The following is a 16,694-nucleotide window of genomic DNA, read 5'->3' on the forward strand; positions in this document are numbered from 1 at the left end:
TTACCACTCTGGGGATGTCAGAACTGGAATGAAGGGTTGCTATCGGAACCTCACTTCTGAAGGTGGCTGGCATATATCATAGGGGAGGGAGTTCTGATATTTTTTTTTCCTCACAAAATTCATCACAGACACTCAGCCCAAGACACAGGGGAAACAGAACTGTGTTTTGACTTCTAATCTATCTTTCTAATATCCACTTCCCCGTGCCCTGGAACAGAGCCAATGAGTCTCAGAGATCACATTTCACCAGCGACCTTGAAAGTGTGATTCAACATCTCTTTTTGCCGTAATAAGATCTTTTAACCCAAACTGTCCATTTTATGAGGCTGATATAGAACAGAGAACCAATAGGCAAGCTGAAGCTCGGGGTTATTAAAGCCCTGGGAAAGCCAGCATGTTCTGAAGCCAGCATGCAGCTGCAACTTAAGCAATGATGACCTGGAGTCAGGAGGGGGCTTTGCCAGGGACTGAGGCTGCACACAAAGGCACCCACCCACTAGGAGCCTGTCTCAGAGGGACAGACAGCTGGCATCCTCAGGGAGTAGAGGCTACCTCTCAAGAGAGGGGCAGAGCCCCCTGATAATCCCAAAGTGTGGGCCTATCTAGAGCTCAGGGTAGCAGGGAAAGTGGATTTAGGTAAGCTAGGGACAGACAGGGTAGAAAAGACTAACAGGGATCAGAAGTTCAGGAGCAAGAATGCAGAGGGGCTGAGTGGAGCCCAGAGTGGCTATGTGCAGTCACAAGAAACTGTGAGCACCACTGACTGGCATTGCCAGCTCTCGTGATAGAAGAAGCCCAGTTAGAATCAAGGCAGTGGTTCTCAAGCTGTGGGTCTCGACCCCTTTGGGGGATGATTGACCCTTTCACAGGGGTCACCTAAGACCATCAGAAAACACAGATATTTACATTATGATTCACACCAGTAGCAAAATTGCAGTTATGCAGTGGCAATGAAAATAATGTTATACTTGAGGTCACCACAACATGAGGACCACATGCATCAGGAAGGTTGAGAACCAAAGGAATAAAGCTAGACTGTTGGGGAGGTCAAACATGACATCTCCCAGGCCTGCTTCTCCAGAAGCAACTCTCTAGCATCCATCACAGGGTTCCTGGTGCACCCCTTACTCAGCTCCAGGCAGAAGATGTCAAGCTGAGTCAGGATTGACACCCTCCTTGGGCTGTCAACTCCTGTCCATCACAGAGGCATGGCTGCTGCCCTTGCTCCCTGTCTCCCTCTCCTGCCTAGGGCCATACTTACTGTGTGCCATCCAAGCCTCCCATTTTGCAGATAGGAAACAGAAGGCCTGCAGTGGACTTGTACCACATGAAGAGATCAGCTATGCTAAGGCAAGACTCCGGGCCTCTTGACCTAATCTCCCCTCTGTGACATATAGTTCAGAGGCCAGGTTGACTCAAGATCAATTCTAAGGTTTTGGTTTTTTTTTTTTAACTATACAACTGATATTTACTTGTTATAAAAATATAAACTGCTGGGCAGTGGTGGTGCACGCCTTTAACCCCAGCACTCGGGAGGCAGAGACAGGCGGATTTCTGAGTTTGAGGCCAGCCTGGTCTACAAAGTGAGTTCCAGGATAGCCAGGGCTATACAGAGAAACCCTGTCTCGAAAAACCAATATATATATATATATATACATACACACACACATATATATACACACATATACACACATACATATATACATATACATATATGTAGTACTAATACTAATTATACTAATATACATACAAAACTAAAATAAAATGTTGAAATAATGCCCCCCCCACTCACCCACCAATATACACAGCAGAAATGACCACTATAATTGTGTGTGTGTGTCTGTGTATGTGTGTGTGTGTATGTGTATGTATGTGTTGTTCAGGTGTTTGCAGGCCCACTTGAGATCAATAAGAAGAATGAGTCCCACACTAAGTACTGTGGCTCATGGGCTCTAGTCCTTGCACTGGGGAGACTGAGGCAGGAGGCTAGCATGGACTATGAGACCCTGTCTCAAAAATAAGAAAAGAAACAGTATTCATAATGCATATGTGCATGCATGTGCGTGCACATGCGCGCGCGCGCGCGCGCGCGCGCATACACACACACATGCGTGGATCATATCTTCTCTACAGCAGCAGTGCTGCCATGCCTTCATCGTGAACCTGCAGGGCTGAGTAAGTTTCCGTGGAGTCTGTCACTCACCTAGGACCACTTTGGTAGCCAGAAAGTCAGAGTTCTTCACTTCAGTGTCTCTTGTCTATTCCTAACCCAAGTTTAAGGCTTTTGTCATCCAAGCTTATCTGTCCCCTGTAGTTTATAGCAGCCTTTGAGCATCTATGCATAACACCTAGATATATACACACATCTTGCATATATAAACTCATACACACAAGTACACACACATAAACATATACACATATACATATGAATACACATACACAAACATATACACACACATCTTACACACACACCTCCCATACATAAACTCGTACACACACACCCATGTGTGCGCACACACACTGAGTCTTCTCACTAGGCCACTAGGCCTGTCTGGAAGAATGCTCTTGGGTTCTCCTAGCACTCACAGGCTGCACTAGGGTCCCAAGTCATAGACTACCTTGAGAGAGAAACAAACTTTCCTCCACCCCTCAATTCCTCCTGTTAAAAAGATTCAGAAGCCACTCACAGTGACTGCATGTCAGCCCCACTTTACGAAAACCCAGAAGCCCCAAGTTCACAAAGAACTGCCCAACTTAGTGAAGGATGGCCTGCTGCATGCTTTGAATTCCTTTGCAGAGTCAAAGTTCTTAACAGAGAGCCTGGAGTTGCACAACAATCTCTCGCAAAGGGCCTGACCTTGTGTGAACCCAGCTCTCCATTCTGTGCGGTCTGGAGAGGAGTCACAGTAGTCATACTTTCAACTTTGAATAAGTGAGTCTAATTAGTATATAAGTAAGTTAAAGTTAAAGAATAAATAGCAAGAGACAGACAGACAGACAGGGAAACATCCAATCAGCTGTTCACAACATTCAACAGAAATTGTCTGGTGAAGCTGAGGCAGTGGGCTAAAGTTCACAGCTTGGTTTTCTCCCCGCAGCTGAGCTTCCCCCTCCTCACTCTACTGCAGGCGCTTTTACACTGTGGGATACATGCGAGTAACCAGGACTATGAATGTCTTCCCTTAGCTGTTCTCAGGGATGCAGCACTTTTGCTGTGTGATGGTCTTGTGCTGCCCTTTCCACAGAGCTGATGGAGGAGCTGGTAACCTGTCCTCCGAGGAGCCATGTTGGAGCATACTCTAAGACAAAATATGCATGAATCTGAAGTGAGGTAGGTGACAACCCTACTTCCAGACACAGCTCCTCAGTGAACTCAAGCAGAACATGACTAGAGGAAAATGATCCTTGGTTCTGGCCCCAGAGTGAGCACTGGATTCAAGGGATCAGTGGCTTTCTTCCCAGGCTGGCATGAAACTCTAAGCTCTGAGATGATGGGCACGTACAGCTATGCTGTGTCTAGCATAATACCTGGGACAAAGAGCTTGACCTAAAGGAAACCAACTTAAGGAACAAATGAAAGAATGAATGAATGCCCAGCAATCCTGGGAAAGAAGAATCATTCCAAATAGTAATTTGAGACATCTACTTTTCAAGTCAAAACCTTTATTTCCCATTATAAAAGCACCACAAACATTTTATAGACAAGCAGAAGTGGAGAGAATCCTCTTTCTTAGCACCTAACCTTCCTCCCTCAACACTCACACCTAAGGCCCCACAGCACGAACATCTGGAGTGTGAGGGAGCCTAAGCCCTTTCCCAGCTGTCATGTGCTCTATAGGCTGAGAATCCACAGTGCAGTTCGGCTTCCAGGAGGGACCCAGGACATATTCTGCCAGAAAGTGTTCCAGGTTTACAGTCCAACTTAAAAAAAAGAAAACTGTTTTAATGATAAACTCTCTTTTTAAAACAACTAATAACTTGGAACCAGAGGACCTGCGATCCAGTATGTCTCATATTTAAAGCAAGTAAATTGCTACTGGGAAAAGAAATAACCAGGCAGAGAAGGCAGCAAAAAGAGAAAAAGAATCCAGATTAAACAGCCTGGGGGTGTGGCCCAATTACACTGTCTTCTTCCCCAGTGTTTTGTCTGTAGAAGGCACTTCTTTTTTTTTCCCCCTTCAAAGAGGAGGAATAAATTTTAATGTGACAGCTGCTATGATCTCCACTGCAAAATTAAAACACATTTTGTCAGATTTTTTATATTTTATTGACACATATATAATTTCATAGTGCAAACACAGCTCATATTTTACAAGCCCTGTAAACAGACAAAGAGATACACACCTTCCCTCTAAATCAATGGGGCACAGCACGGGGAGTGGGGAGGGTCTTAAAGCTACAGATGAGTCCAATATAGATAACGGCTAAAGCGCAGGACAGACGGTTCCAAAGCAAGCCAGGGGTCTGTAGGAGCTTGCTCCTCCTCCAGAGGAGCACGCTGGACGGGGCACAGGGGGCTGCGACCCTCAGGGTGGAGCACACCTTTATTCAAGACCTCAGGATAATGACTCAAGAAAAACGAAGTTCTTACTTCCACTGTGTGATCCCTGAAACTAGGTGCCCAAGACGTAGCAAAAGGTCCTCCTATTCCATGAGAAGACTGGGGAGCGGGGACTCACTGGGCACTGGGTTAGAGCCAGATACAGCAAGAAGGTCAGGAGTGCTCCAGTGTGGCAGGGTGTAAGGCTGTTGTGTGCAGGTGGCTGAGCTCTTCCAAAAGCCAGAGAGAAGGGCTCAGGAAGCTTTTGGCATGAAGAAATGAGAAGCCTTGATGCTCAGAGGTGTCTTTAACTTTATTTAAATATTACAACATGTGTCACCATCACTTGTTCCCCAGTATCAGCTCAAAATAAGTTTAAGTGAGAAGTAAACAAACTATCCCAGCCCCCACACAAAGAGCCACGAGCCATCTTTCCAAGAGAAAGCGGGATGCACCATGCTGCAGCAGTCAGGACATCCCACATTCCACTTCTCACTATCAGTGCCTGGGGTATCTCACATGCAGCCGTGTGCAGGTGATACTGACAATGCCACTTGCTAGAGTCCAGGAGCATCATGGAAAGGCCCCTAAACATCAAGGAGGGGGGTCCCTGCAGTTCACACGGGACCTCTCATGGCTACTGCAGAACAGAAATCTAACCTAAAATACCTCAAAAGGCTGCCGGTTTAATCCATGCCAGGCACGGTGCCTGCCTTTAAGTTCAAGATCACGCTGGAGTATGGGCTGCTTTAAATATGGCAGCTGGTTATGCACCACCACTCCTCTGTAAAGGCAGATCCTAGGCTGGGGTGATCTCAGTGGTGCATGTGCAAAGCCCTGGACTCGACCCCCAGTGTGAAAAAGAAAAGGGAAGGAGGGAGGGAGGGAGGGAGGGAGGCAGAGTAGATTGTAACTTCTCTCACTTTTACATGGGTCAGCTTTCTAGTCTGTAAGAAGTTAAAATGGCTGGAAAGGCCCTCACAGGTGACCTCACCAGGCCTGGAGTTAACCCTCGCCACACCCCGTAGGTTTGGATATTCTGCATCTCACGGGAGGTTGGATAGTTTTGATTCTTGTGACTGGCTTGGGGGCACATACACAGCGTTCACTTGCAAGTAGCGGGAATGGGGAACTCGAATCCAAACTGGGGTGCTTCCAATGGCATCCCAGTAAGAAAGTCACAGAAATGAGAAGGAGGGAGTGGCCGTCCTGAAGAGTCAAGCTTCAAGTTGCCTCAGTGGTGCCAGGGAGACGGGGACACACCTGCTGAACTGCCCAGAACATGGGGCTGCAAGCAAGACAACGTGGCTGCCCCAAGTCTCTGGGTGGGTTCATTACACAGGTTACCACTTTTCAGATGAGAATGCTGGGCCTTCGATGGTCTCTAAGAAGACCAAGTGACCTTTCTCACGGCTTACAGAGGTACCACCTAAGACTCAAACCCAGCTGGCAAGGTTATGCTCATGCCCACCATCCCACACTACCTTCCCAGCCTCATCTGGCACCTCAGAAGCACAGGTTTATGTGCAGACCAGTGGTCTAACCCCAAGTTAGGAAACACTAAAGCAAACTCCACCCCCTGACATTCCAATCAAGAGTTTAATATATTCCTGCCTTCGTGATTATCTGTGCCCATTACTTATTTTTAGCTTCATTTAAATATCATGTTCTCAAGGAGAGCAACATTAAAATAAACTCATAGCAGGAGACAGACCATCTGGGGATGGAGAACCATGGAGAATGGTGGGAACACCAGAAGCAACAACAGCATCATCTGCCTACATAGCACTGGGCTCCAGGCTTGCCACGTGGTATCCTAGAAGCACTGAGGGAAGCAAAACTGAAAAAGAGAAGTCATGGAGAGTTGAGATTTAACTCTAAAGTTTGTTACGAAACACAGACTAGAATCCCCCACACCTTCTGCCTCCCCTTCCCTCTGCCCTGCCACCCACAGATAGGTGTAAAATGTCCATTTACAACACCCAAATCCATAATCGCATCCCACTGTTTCTGCTTCTGTTGCTTTACATCCACAGTGAATGCTTTGCCCATCCCAGGGGCCCAGATGCAAGGTTCTTTGTTTTAAATGCAGGCTACAGAGTGGGAGAAAAATCTTTGCTAGCTATACTTCAGGCAAGGGGTTAATGTCTGGGATATAAAATGAACCATAAAACAACAACAACATAAACAATAACCCTTCTCTTTGGTTTTTTTTTGATGCAGAATCTCCCTGTGTAGTTCAGGCTGGCCTCTAGCTCATAATCCTCCTGCCTCAGCCTGAAGAGCCTTAGAGCATTAATTCTAAAAGCAAACAAACAAACAACAAACAAAATCCATTCATTTATTGTATTTAATGTGTGGGCACACAAGTGTGGAAGTCAAAGGACAATTTTTGGGGGTCAGTTCTTTTTCTCCACTGTGTTTTTTTTTGGGGGGGGGGTTGAACTCTGATGGTCAGGGTTGGAGGCAAGCACCCTTACCCATTGAGCCATCTTGCTAGCCCTGAAAGGACTGCTCCTGACATCAGCAATAAGGTTTAAAACAGCTGACCTCTTTGAGACTTGGGGATTATCTGGATTCACAGAAGGATACGCTCAAATATGGGGATGAGGGCATCTGTGAGGATGACAGAGGAGAAACACCAGGGAAAGGTGAACAGTGATGCAGGACAAGAGAGAGGCCACCATTGCAGCTCTAGTAGGTGACACGGGGGGGGGGGTGTCTTCTGAGGGGGCAGTCACAGTGGAGAGCTGAGACCAGAGATGCAGCAGTGTTGGCTCAGAATGGCAGAGGGGCCTGAAAGGAGGCAGAACCTAAAGAGTCCTAGTGAACAAAGGCCCCAGTCACAGCAAATCCTGTGAAATGTAGGGACTATCACACAATGGCCTTGAAAACATTTAAATATCTTAGAATAAATCTAACAAAAGAAGTGAAAGACTGGAACAATGAAAACTTTAAGCTCTTGGAGAAAGACATTGGAAAAGATCTCCCACGCTCTCGGGTTAGGACTAGTACCATGAAAATGGCCACCCTACCAGGAGCCATCTCCAGATTCAGTGCACTCTTTATCAAAACTTCCAACACAATTCTTCACACGGATTGGAACAAGTAATATTAAATTTCATATGGACATACAAAACACACAGGGTATCTGAAACCATCTTGAATGGTCACTGGGTGCTACACTGTGCCACTCAGATGCAGCGTGTAGTTCATGTGCCCATTTTGAGAGACGCATCTTTGATGTGAGGACCCTGGGACTCAGAGGAGATACTCAGCCTAGAAGACTAGGAGCAAGCACTGGGCTTGTTGCCTAGCGCCCTACATCTGCAGATCCTACCATAGCAACCTCTACCTCCCAGAGCTCAGAGCCCTGCCTTGGGCATCGGAACTATTTATCAAACGTTGCTCTAATTGACTGTCTGGCAGACTGACTGCTTCCAGTCTGCATGCATAGCAGGCCAGTCTCTGCTCACCTTCTGTTTGTCTGTTTGTTCACAGAAGTTCCTGGATGAACAGATTCCAATGTTAGCTTTTATGACCTTGGGCTTGGGTTAGACACCCTCTGTGTCCTCGCCTGTAAAAGGGAATAGTGCTGCCCACCTTGTCAGGTTCCTGAAGGAATTGTAAAAAAAAAAAAAAAAAAAATCCAAATGTATGGAATGTCTATGGCACATAGTAGGCATTTCACAAATGACTACTGTGAATTTTAAGAATGATATCTAGGATGGGATACAATCTCATACTCCCCCACTAATATTTCCATGTAAGCACCTGACAAGCTAGTCTGTCATTACACATAATTCTCCAAGTCGCCCCCCTCAAACCCATTATTGACACCCTCTGCCCTCCCACACTTCCCCTCCACCCCTAATCTACACCCATCTTCTACTAGAATCTTTCTGTGACATGGTCTTACAGGAAGTTTAGAAAAATGGAACCCTGCATTTCTACAGAGCTCCAGGGCTGTGCACCCCCAAGCTGGAGACACATGAGGAAGTCAGCGGCTAGAAACCCAGACACCCAGAGTTCATGGAAAGGAACTGAGTGCAGAGATTTCCTCTCCACTGAGCTTTTTTTTTCTTTCTATAAATAGAACTCTTAAATTAGGCTTGAAAATTAAGGAACGCCATTTAAATCAAATTACAGTAAAGAGGAAGATTTAGAGAAAATCAATCACTTCACAGTTATTATACTGAACTGGGCGTGCAGATGAGAAAGGCCTCTGTCTTGTCCTTATTGTCTCAGAGATGCTCTGGACCCAAAGCTTGACCCCCTACCACCCCTTCCAGGCTGGCCAGACAGTTTCAGAGCCTGGGCAGCTTCCTCAAAGCTCACACATTACCCCCATGCAGGCTCTGCTTGAGCGAGAAGATCCCTTTCTGTTCCACTTGGATGAGTAGGAAGTCTTGACATAGTCTGGATTTGAATACTTTGCCATATGTGTACACTGTAGATATCCTCTCCTAGACTGTGACTCACTGATTCTCTCAAAAGTGTCTTTTTGGCAAGCTTGAAGACAGATTCAGGCTCACCTATCAAAAACCCCAGCCCGGAGTCAGAGAGACCATGGTCCCTGCGTCTGAGATGGTTCCACCCAACACTTCAGCATAGGATGCTACTTTAGATCAAGGCTGAGAGTTTCCAGTTTTCTTCTCGTGGTCCTCAGCTAGTCTAGAGTAGCTCACATCCACCAGGCATCTAGACAGTGTCTTATTGCACGAGGCCCCATCCAGAAGGAATTCACAGTAGACGTAGAACCTGATGTGGAGGAGAGGAAAGTCCCCATGCGCATGGGTCCACGCAGGTTACACCCACAACACTAACAGGCACTAACTTGAGCATCCAATACCCATGATCTTAAACACTGAACAAGCAACACTCAGTGGAACCACTGATGACCACAGCCAGTCCTCTGCTAGAGAGTGCCACAAATGCCTGGAGCCATTGAGTCTTTGTCGTTCATGCTGCCTGAGTCAACTGTCACACAACACAGGTGAAGGAAGATGCTCAGTGCCGTGTCTAATGAAGGCAGAAAAGGTCAAAACATATAGTTCTATGAACTAGGTTATTCTTTTATCCAAAGCAATGCCTGCATTTTAGAAATCAGAAATTACAGATATGGAAGAAGCCCACTCCTTAGAGACAAACACTTTAATATTATATTTCTATTTTTGTTTTAAAATGGATTAAGGGGAATTCATAATTTTATAACTCTGTCTCTCTGTCTCTGTCTGTCTGTCTCTCTGTCTCTGTCTCTGTCTCTGTCTCTGTCTCTGTGTGTGTGTGTGTGTGTGTGTGTGTGCCTCTTTTATATCATTGTGAGGTTTTCTGTTAGCTAATGTTAGACGGCTGGCTGCTTCCTTTTTTTTTTTTTTTCCTTTTTTTTTTTAATTAGGTATTTTCCTCATTTACATTTCCAATGCTATCCAAAAAGTCCCCAATACACTCCCCCCCCCACTCCCCTACCCACCCACTCCCACTTTTTGGCCCTGGCGTTCCCCTGTACTGGGGCATATAAAGTTTGCAAGTCCAATGGGCCTCTCTTTCCAGTGATGGCTGACTAGGCCATCTTTTGATACATATGCAGCTAGAGTCAAGAGCTCTGGGGTACTGGTTAGTTCATAATGTTGTTCCACCTATAGGGTTGCAGATCCCTTTAGCTCCTTGGGTACTTTCTCTAGCTCCTCCATTGGGGGCCCTGTGATCCATCCAATAGCTGACTGTGAGCATCCACTTCTGTGTTTGCTAGGCCCCGCATTGTCTCACAAGAGACAGCTAAGCTGGCTGCTTCTTAATTGGATAGCGGCACCACGGTTTATTTAACCAATTTGAGTTGCTGAACTTTTAGCTTGTTTTCCATTTTTCACTGAAATGCATCCATAGGATAAACCTATCAACATAAACATATGGTCTCTGGTTGTCCAAGGAAAAGTTCTTCCAATAAACTGGAAGTGGAGTAGCTGTGTCAGAAGAAGCACAGTTGTTAGGGCTCACACAGTAGGCAGAACTGCTTTTGCATCGAAAGCTCACACTGAGCTGGGGTGTGACTCTGTGGTGAAGCCCTTGCCTCCCAGGCTGGAGGAGGTCCGGGGTTCCACTTTTAGCACCTCTAAAATCAATGAGATGACCTCCACATTTGTAGACTCAGAGGCACTGCATTATTACTTTTAATTAACAAAGGCTGTATAAGGGTTTGTTTGGGTTCACAGGATGGGGCACAGTCCACTGTGGCTGAGAAGCAAGGCAGCAGGAGCTTGAGGCAGCTGGTCACGGTTCGCCCACAGTCAGGAGGCAGAGGAGACATGAGCGCTGGGGCTCAGCTCTCCTCTGTACTCAGTCTGGGACCCTAACCTAGCAGCTGGCACTGTCTACATTCAGGGTGGGCCTGCCCATTTCAGTTAACTCCCTTAGGTATGGCAAGGCTTTGATTTTCTAGGTGATTCTAGGTTCTCTCAACTTGATGATCAGTATTAGTCAGCATCAGTGCTGTATAAGGGACATGGGCTGCACTGGCTTCTTTCCCAACACAAGGCCTTGTTGGTGCTATGTGAATCCCACAGAAGAGGTCCTGGGTTTAGCAAGGTCTGGGCAAATTAGAGTTTGCATTGCTAGGACCAGGGTCGGGTGCTGGTTGCTGTGACTTTTTTGTTCACATCATGATCTGATGCTGGAGTGGAGCAGGAGGCTTAGTTCCATGAAGTCACCCAGGTACCCAGGCTCTCCATTTTATGACTCTACTTGAGGCTATAGAATGTTGGATGGGAGAGTGATTTTGGTAGTATTTAGGGCAAGCCAGGTTTCTTTCCTTTTCTCTTCTCTTCTCTTCTCTTCTCTTCTCTTCTCTTCTCTTCTCTTCTCTTCTCTTCTCTTCTCTTCTCTTCTCTTTCCTCTCTCTCTCTCTCTCTCTCTCTCTCTCTCTCTCTCTCTCTCTCTCTCTCTCTCTCTCTCTTTCTTTCATTCAGGTTTTTCTTTAACCCAAAGTCCATTGGCTGGAATGCATCACTGCCACTGAACTGGATACACAGGAGATAGGGAAGTATAAGGTGCTGGGAGCCCAAGGAACAGCCTGGGTGGCCAATGTAGCACTGTCTATGACAGGTTAGAAGATAAAAGGGCTTTCTAAGCCTTGGGTAACTGGATAGATCCACGAACCATCTCTGAGCTTAATATAAAGACCCAACCCAGGTACCTCAGGGCCAGCCTCCTGTACTCAGCACCACTAACTGCAGCTGAGTGTTCACCATTCATGAGGTGGCATGGTGAATAGTTAGGCGCTCAAATACAAGTGTCAAACTACCTTAATGCACTGCTGTCACTGCTGCTTGCCAGTTATGTGACTGTGGGCAAGCGACTTATAATATATCTGCTTTAATTCCCTCTTTTGTAAAATAAAGCTGATTGTGGCAGCCGTGTCACAGCTGGCTTTCTACCTGGTCTGCTTCAACTGCTGTTTTCGGAATGCTGGGCCAGGGCATTGTGCTCACTGCTTTGAAGCCATTTGGCTTCCTGAGGCCAGTTTCTGCCCCCATGAAAAGCGAGAGATCATTCTATCCAAAAGGCTGTTGTTAACGAAAGCCAAGCATCTGGCTGGAGGGGGGCTGCTTGGAGCAGCTGAGCTGCTAGCTTCCCCCAGCGTTCAATTCATCAAGGTCAGCCTCACCCTGGGCTACCGCCACCGAAGGTCACTGTGACAATCCCAGCCTCTCATTCGGTGTGGACCAAGAGAGAAGGAGTTCTATGAGCTGCGGGGTCTCCCATGCACACCCACCCCCTATCCATTGTGAGCGGGACATGGCGTTGCATGCACATTACTCACTCCCGAGGTCACCATGCCCTTCCCCCTCAGGCTCCATTCAGAACAGATCAAAAGGCACTGCCTTTCCCAGCTGCCTTTCAGGAGAGTCCCGTCCACAGAGGCCGCATAAGGTGGCCCTGGGAAGATGGCCCGGGTACTTCTCTTTCCAGCTGTGCCCCTCCTAGGGCTCAGGTAGTTCTGACCCACATGCATTGCCCACAAGGACCTTATATCTTTAGGTCTTACCTATTGCTGTCCCATCCTGTCCTGCCCTGAGCAACCCAGGAAGGGCATCTCTGAAAAGTGCCTCCTGAGTTCTGGGTCCTGGTCACCTTTTTGCATCCTCTGCCTTCCTTTCCCCAGTTCTAGCCCTTATTTGAATGACTGAGTTCCAAGTGTCTCTTGGCACCAAAGCCAACAGGATACCTTACCTTCATGTTATAATTGGTTCTTTCCCCGCTCCCAGAATGGTTCGTGTGGTCCACACCTCTCCTGACCCCACATCCTCAGACTCCAGTGTCTACCAAGCCTTGGCCTGCTAATTCCTCTCCCTTTATGTTTTTCTCACTTCCAACCCCACCATCCCTGAACAGGGCATTTCAGAGCATGGAGAAGTGACTCTCCCTGCCTTGTCTCAGGAAAGACCTCTGGTCTCCCAATCTCAAGAACTACACTCCATTCTGGCCTTTCAACCATAGGCACACACGAGTTTTCAGAGCCACCAGCACCCCTCCTGTAGTTTCTCATCTGCACTTCCATCTGCTCACTAACTGAAATATTTATATAATTAAATCTGTAAATGTTGAGTGCATGGCATTATCTATCCACTGTTCTGGGAAAGCAAAGTGTGAAAAAAACACGCGTCTGCCTTCACAACGCTTCCCGTCCAGTGGGAGAAAGAAACAAGACAGACCCAGAAACAGGTTGGGAGGAGGGGGGCGGGGAGTGTATAGTAATCACTGACCCACGAGGGGACGGGTAAGCACAATGGTTAAGCACAAAGGAGAGATGCTGCCCTACTAGGAAGTGAGCAATGACTTCCTGGGATAGGTGAGGCTTTGATGAACCTTAAGGAATGCAGGGATTCAGCCATAACAACCAGGAATCAGGGTGGGCTTCTAGACCACAGAGAACAGAGGGGTGAGTGATAGCGGGGACTTTCTGCCACCACCATGAGTCACTAGAGGTATTGTTCAAGGTGGGAAGCAGGAGATGGGCTGCAGAGTGTTGGGCCATGTCACTGACCTGAGCTGAACAGCTGAGGCCAGTATACGCAGACCTCCCCAATCTCAGCAATGAGAGTCCCATGTCTACACAGACCTCCCCAATCTCAGCAATGAGAGTCCTGTGTCTACACAGACCTCCCCAATCTCAGCAGTGAGAATCCCATGTCTACACAGACCTCCCCAATCTCATCAGTGAGAGTCCCGGATCTATACAGACCTCCCCAGTCTCTGCAGTGAGAGTCCAATGCCTACACAGACCTCCCCAATCTCAGCAATGAGAGTCCCATGTCTACACACCTCCCCAATCTCAGCAATGAGAGTCCCGTGTCTACACAGACCTCCCCAATCTCAGCAATGAGAGTCCTGTGTCTACACAGACCTCCCCAAATCTCAGCAATGAGAGTCCCATATCTACACAGACCTCCCCAATCTCAGCAGTGAGAGTCCCATGTCTACACAGACCTCCCCAATCTCAGCAGTGAGAGTCTTGTGTCCCCAGAACCCTCTTGGTCCTGGGCAAGGAGGGAAGAATGACCACCCTATAGGACTTTGTCATGCTAAAGACACCGAACATTGCACAAAGATGGGGAGAGTCAGTAGAAGACTGAGTTTGTATGTATAATGTATGCAGAGTACTTAGCCCCTGCTTCCACCACCCTGAGTCCATGTTCTCCCGTGAGCACACTGTCATAGGACTCATAATGCCTCAGAGTGCCCTGGACACCAGGGCTTTGCCAGGTAATTGAATGTCTTGCTGCACCCTGCTCTCCTGCTTTGGGCTCCCCCAAAATGGAAGATTTGCCTTTCTGCATACTCCTCCTCTCATGGTAGGCTACTCAGAAGCACACACTCTCTGGCAGCCATGAGATTACAGGACATGGAGAATCCAGAGCTAGCTCTGGCATGCTGTGAAGTTCCCGGACCAGTGACTTCTCCTAGCCAGTACCTTCCAGATCTTCAGGACACAAACAGGCACGTACGTCCACAAAGATCAGCTGTAGCCTATGGAAATCCAATACAGAGAGAAACCCACCCCACGAGCTTGACAGATATCCACCTCGCCATGCTGTGTTCAAATCTCAGATGTTGCCAGCATGATGAGAAGGTGCCTGTTGTTATTCATTTGCATAAAAGATTTCATTCACATGGCTAACTGCAAACAGCACAGAAACTGTACGGAGTGGAAATGTTTAGAAAAAATGGATACTTTTTTCTTTCTAAAGGATCCTAGAAAGTAATACACAATGTTAATTATATAACTTTATTAAGTGTAGACATGAAAGCTACTGGCAATCTTTCTTCAGTCTACTTGGGGGATAGCTTATTAGTGACCCGGCAGGGGGGGAAGGGGGGTATTAGATAGATGCTCAGTGCTGGTGGACAAGGAAATAATGTGGAAGCACAGTCAACAGCTATGCGGGTGTGGTATGGCTAGGCTCTGCACACAGCCATAGAAGGCATAAGCGGGATGTGGGCTAGATTCCCAGTGGGTCTCAGAGGAACAGCTGGGTAAAACAGAAAGCCTGAGAAAGACCTTCTGAGAGGTTGTCACAGGATTGATTCTCTAGCTCCCCAGAGACAGAGATGCTCAAAGTAATGCCTTGGAGGAAAGAGTCGGGGTAACTGAAGTGGTCAGCCTGGAAAGTATCGGGGACCCTCTCACCCTCCCCAGACTGGCCCTGTCTCCAAAGTGGCCATTCAGGAGCCTGCTTCAGAATGCAGCTAGGAGATGGGGAAAAGATAGAGACGATGGACCCTTTCTAGTGGGTGGGTGTAGAGGACTGGCCTGACTTATTTTTAAATTTCACCTGGGAGGTTTTTTTGTTTTTATTTTTTTATTTTATTTTTTCTCACCGCTGACATTATTCTGTGGCACATTCTCCAGAAGGATCTTCCCCACACCTGTTCTTTAAAACTCTCAGCCAGCTATGGTGACACACTCCTGAGGCAGGAGGATCATAAGCTCACAGGCCTTTTCAATTACTAGCAAACTCAAGGCTAGCCTGGGCTACACAAGACCTTAACTCAAAAAACAGAACAAAACAAAACAAAACCTCTCTGGTGTCCTTGGCTTTTTCACAGTATCTGTTTCCTGGGTGGCTCCACACACAAAAACACCAGGGTCAGTGTTCTTGCTTTCTGATCCGATTCGGCTGGGGACCGCTGGCCCTCTCACCCGCAGCTGCCTATAGAGTCCATGTAACTCAGCCTCTTCTACTCCTCCCACTCCTCTCGGGTGCTGCCTGCACAGCTGCACAGTCCTCCAACTGTCACTACAGAGGAAGCAGAGAGAGGCTGATTAGTCTTCCCAAGACCACACAGCAAATAAGGGGCAAGACCATGGCTAGAAGTCAGGGCTGTGGCTCTCTCCGAAGGCCTGGCACTGAACCTAGGATTGGGAAAACTGAATGAATACAACTGAGCCTCTGCCCTCCAGGAGCCTAGAGTCTGGCAAACAGCTGCCTTCTGGACCTGGGTATCTGGGAAGTCAGGCTCCTTTAGCAGCACCTGGGGTGGGTACAATCATTGCCTTTTTTTGGATTTATACCTGTCCTCTGCTGGACATTCAAGGCACTTATCAAAAGACCTTAGAAGGGGTGTCTCTTCAGAGTGCTATTTCACACCTGAACTCGGCTCCTCACCTGCCATCCCAAAGCCATCCCAATGAGAACTTGATCAATAGTCCTATGATTGCGAAAAGTGGAGGCTCTGGGTTTCATTAAAATGATCCTGCCAGCACGCCTATCAGTGATCCAGGGCGTGCACAGGGTGCAGCCTCCTTGAGTCTGCTAGGGAACTGATAAGGTGCCTCACATGGGGCTTTGGTGAGCAGCAGAATGAGAGAATGCATTGGGATGGTTCCATTTAGCTTGGGACACATTGCCAAGGAATAGATTCAGAGCTGAGGAAACAAAGAGCCCTAAGCAGTTTCAGGAATGCAGTGAGGAAGGACTAGTAATGAGAACGAGGTAGGCACCTCACTCCCCAAAGCCTCTGTTTTCTGTTGGTCAGAAAGAGTTCACTGCAACTTGGATAGCAAAAAATAAGCGGGCATGAGGAGGAGGGGCTGTGCTGCTGAGCCACCAGGGAAGATGTGTTTGCGGTCCCAGCAAAGATGTGATCACTTCCA

The 16,694-nt window shown here is 47.4% G+C and overlaps 1 long non-coding RNA gene across 1 annotated transcript in view; it reads right to left on the bottom strand.

Annotated features, from left to right (window-relative positions):
• Positions 1 to 6,216: 6,216 nt before the first annotated feature.
• The window catches only part of LOC115031518 (uncharacterized), a 38,663-nt gene continuing 28,185 nt past the window's right edge, over positions 6,217 to 16,694 (bottom strand). Inside the window, exons 2-3 of the long non-coding RNA XR_003837161.2 lie at positions 8,017 to 8,155; positions 6,217 to 6,380 (exon numbers count right to left, since the gene is read on the bottom strand). This is a non-coding gene — a long non-coding RNA (uncharacterized LOC115031518). The remainder of the gene's footprint in view (positions 6,381 to 8,016; positions 8,156 to 16,694) is intronic.

Source organism: Mus caroli, unplaced genomic scaffold (assembly GCF_978045245.1).
Source record: "Mus caroli unplaced genomic scaffold, Mus_caroli_1 scaffold_8, whole genome shotgun sequence".
In the NCBI taxonomy this organism is placed as follows: domain Eukaryota; kingdom Metazoa; phylum Chordata; class Mammalia; order Rodentia; family Muridae; genus Mus; species Mus caroli.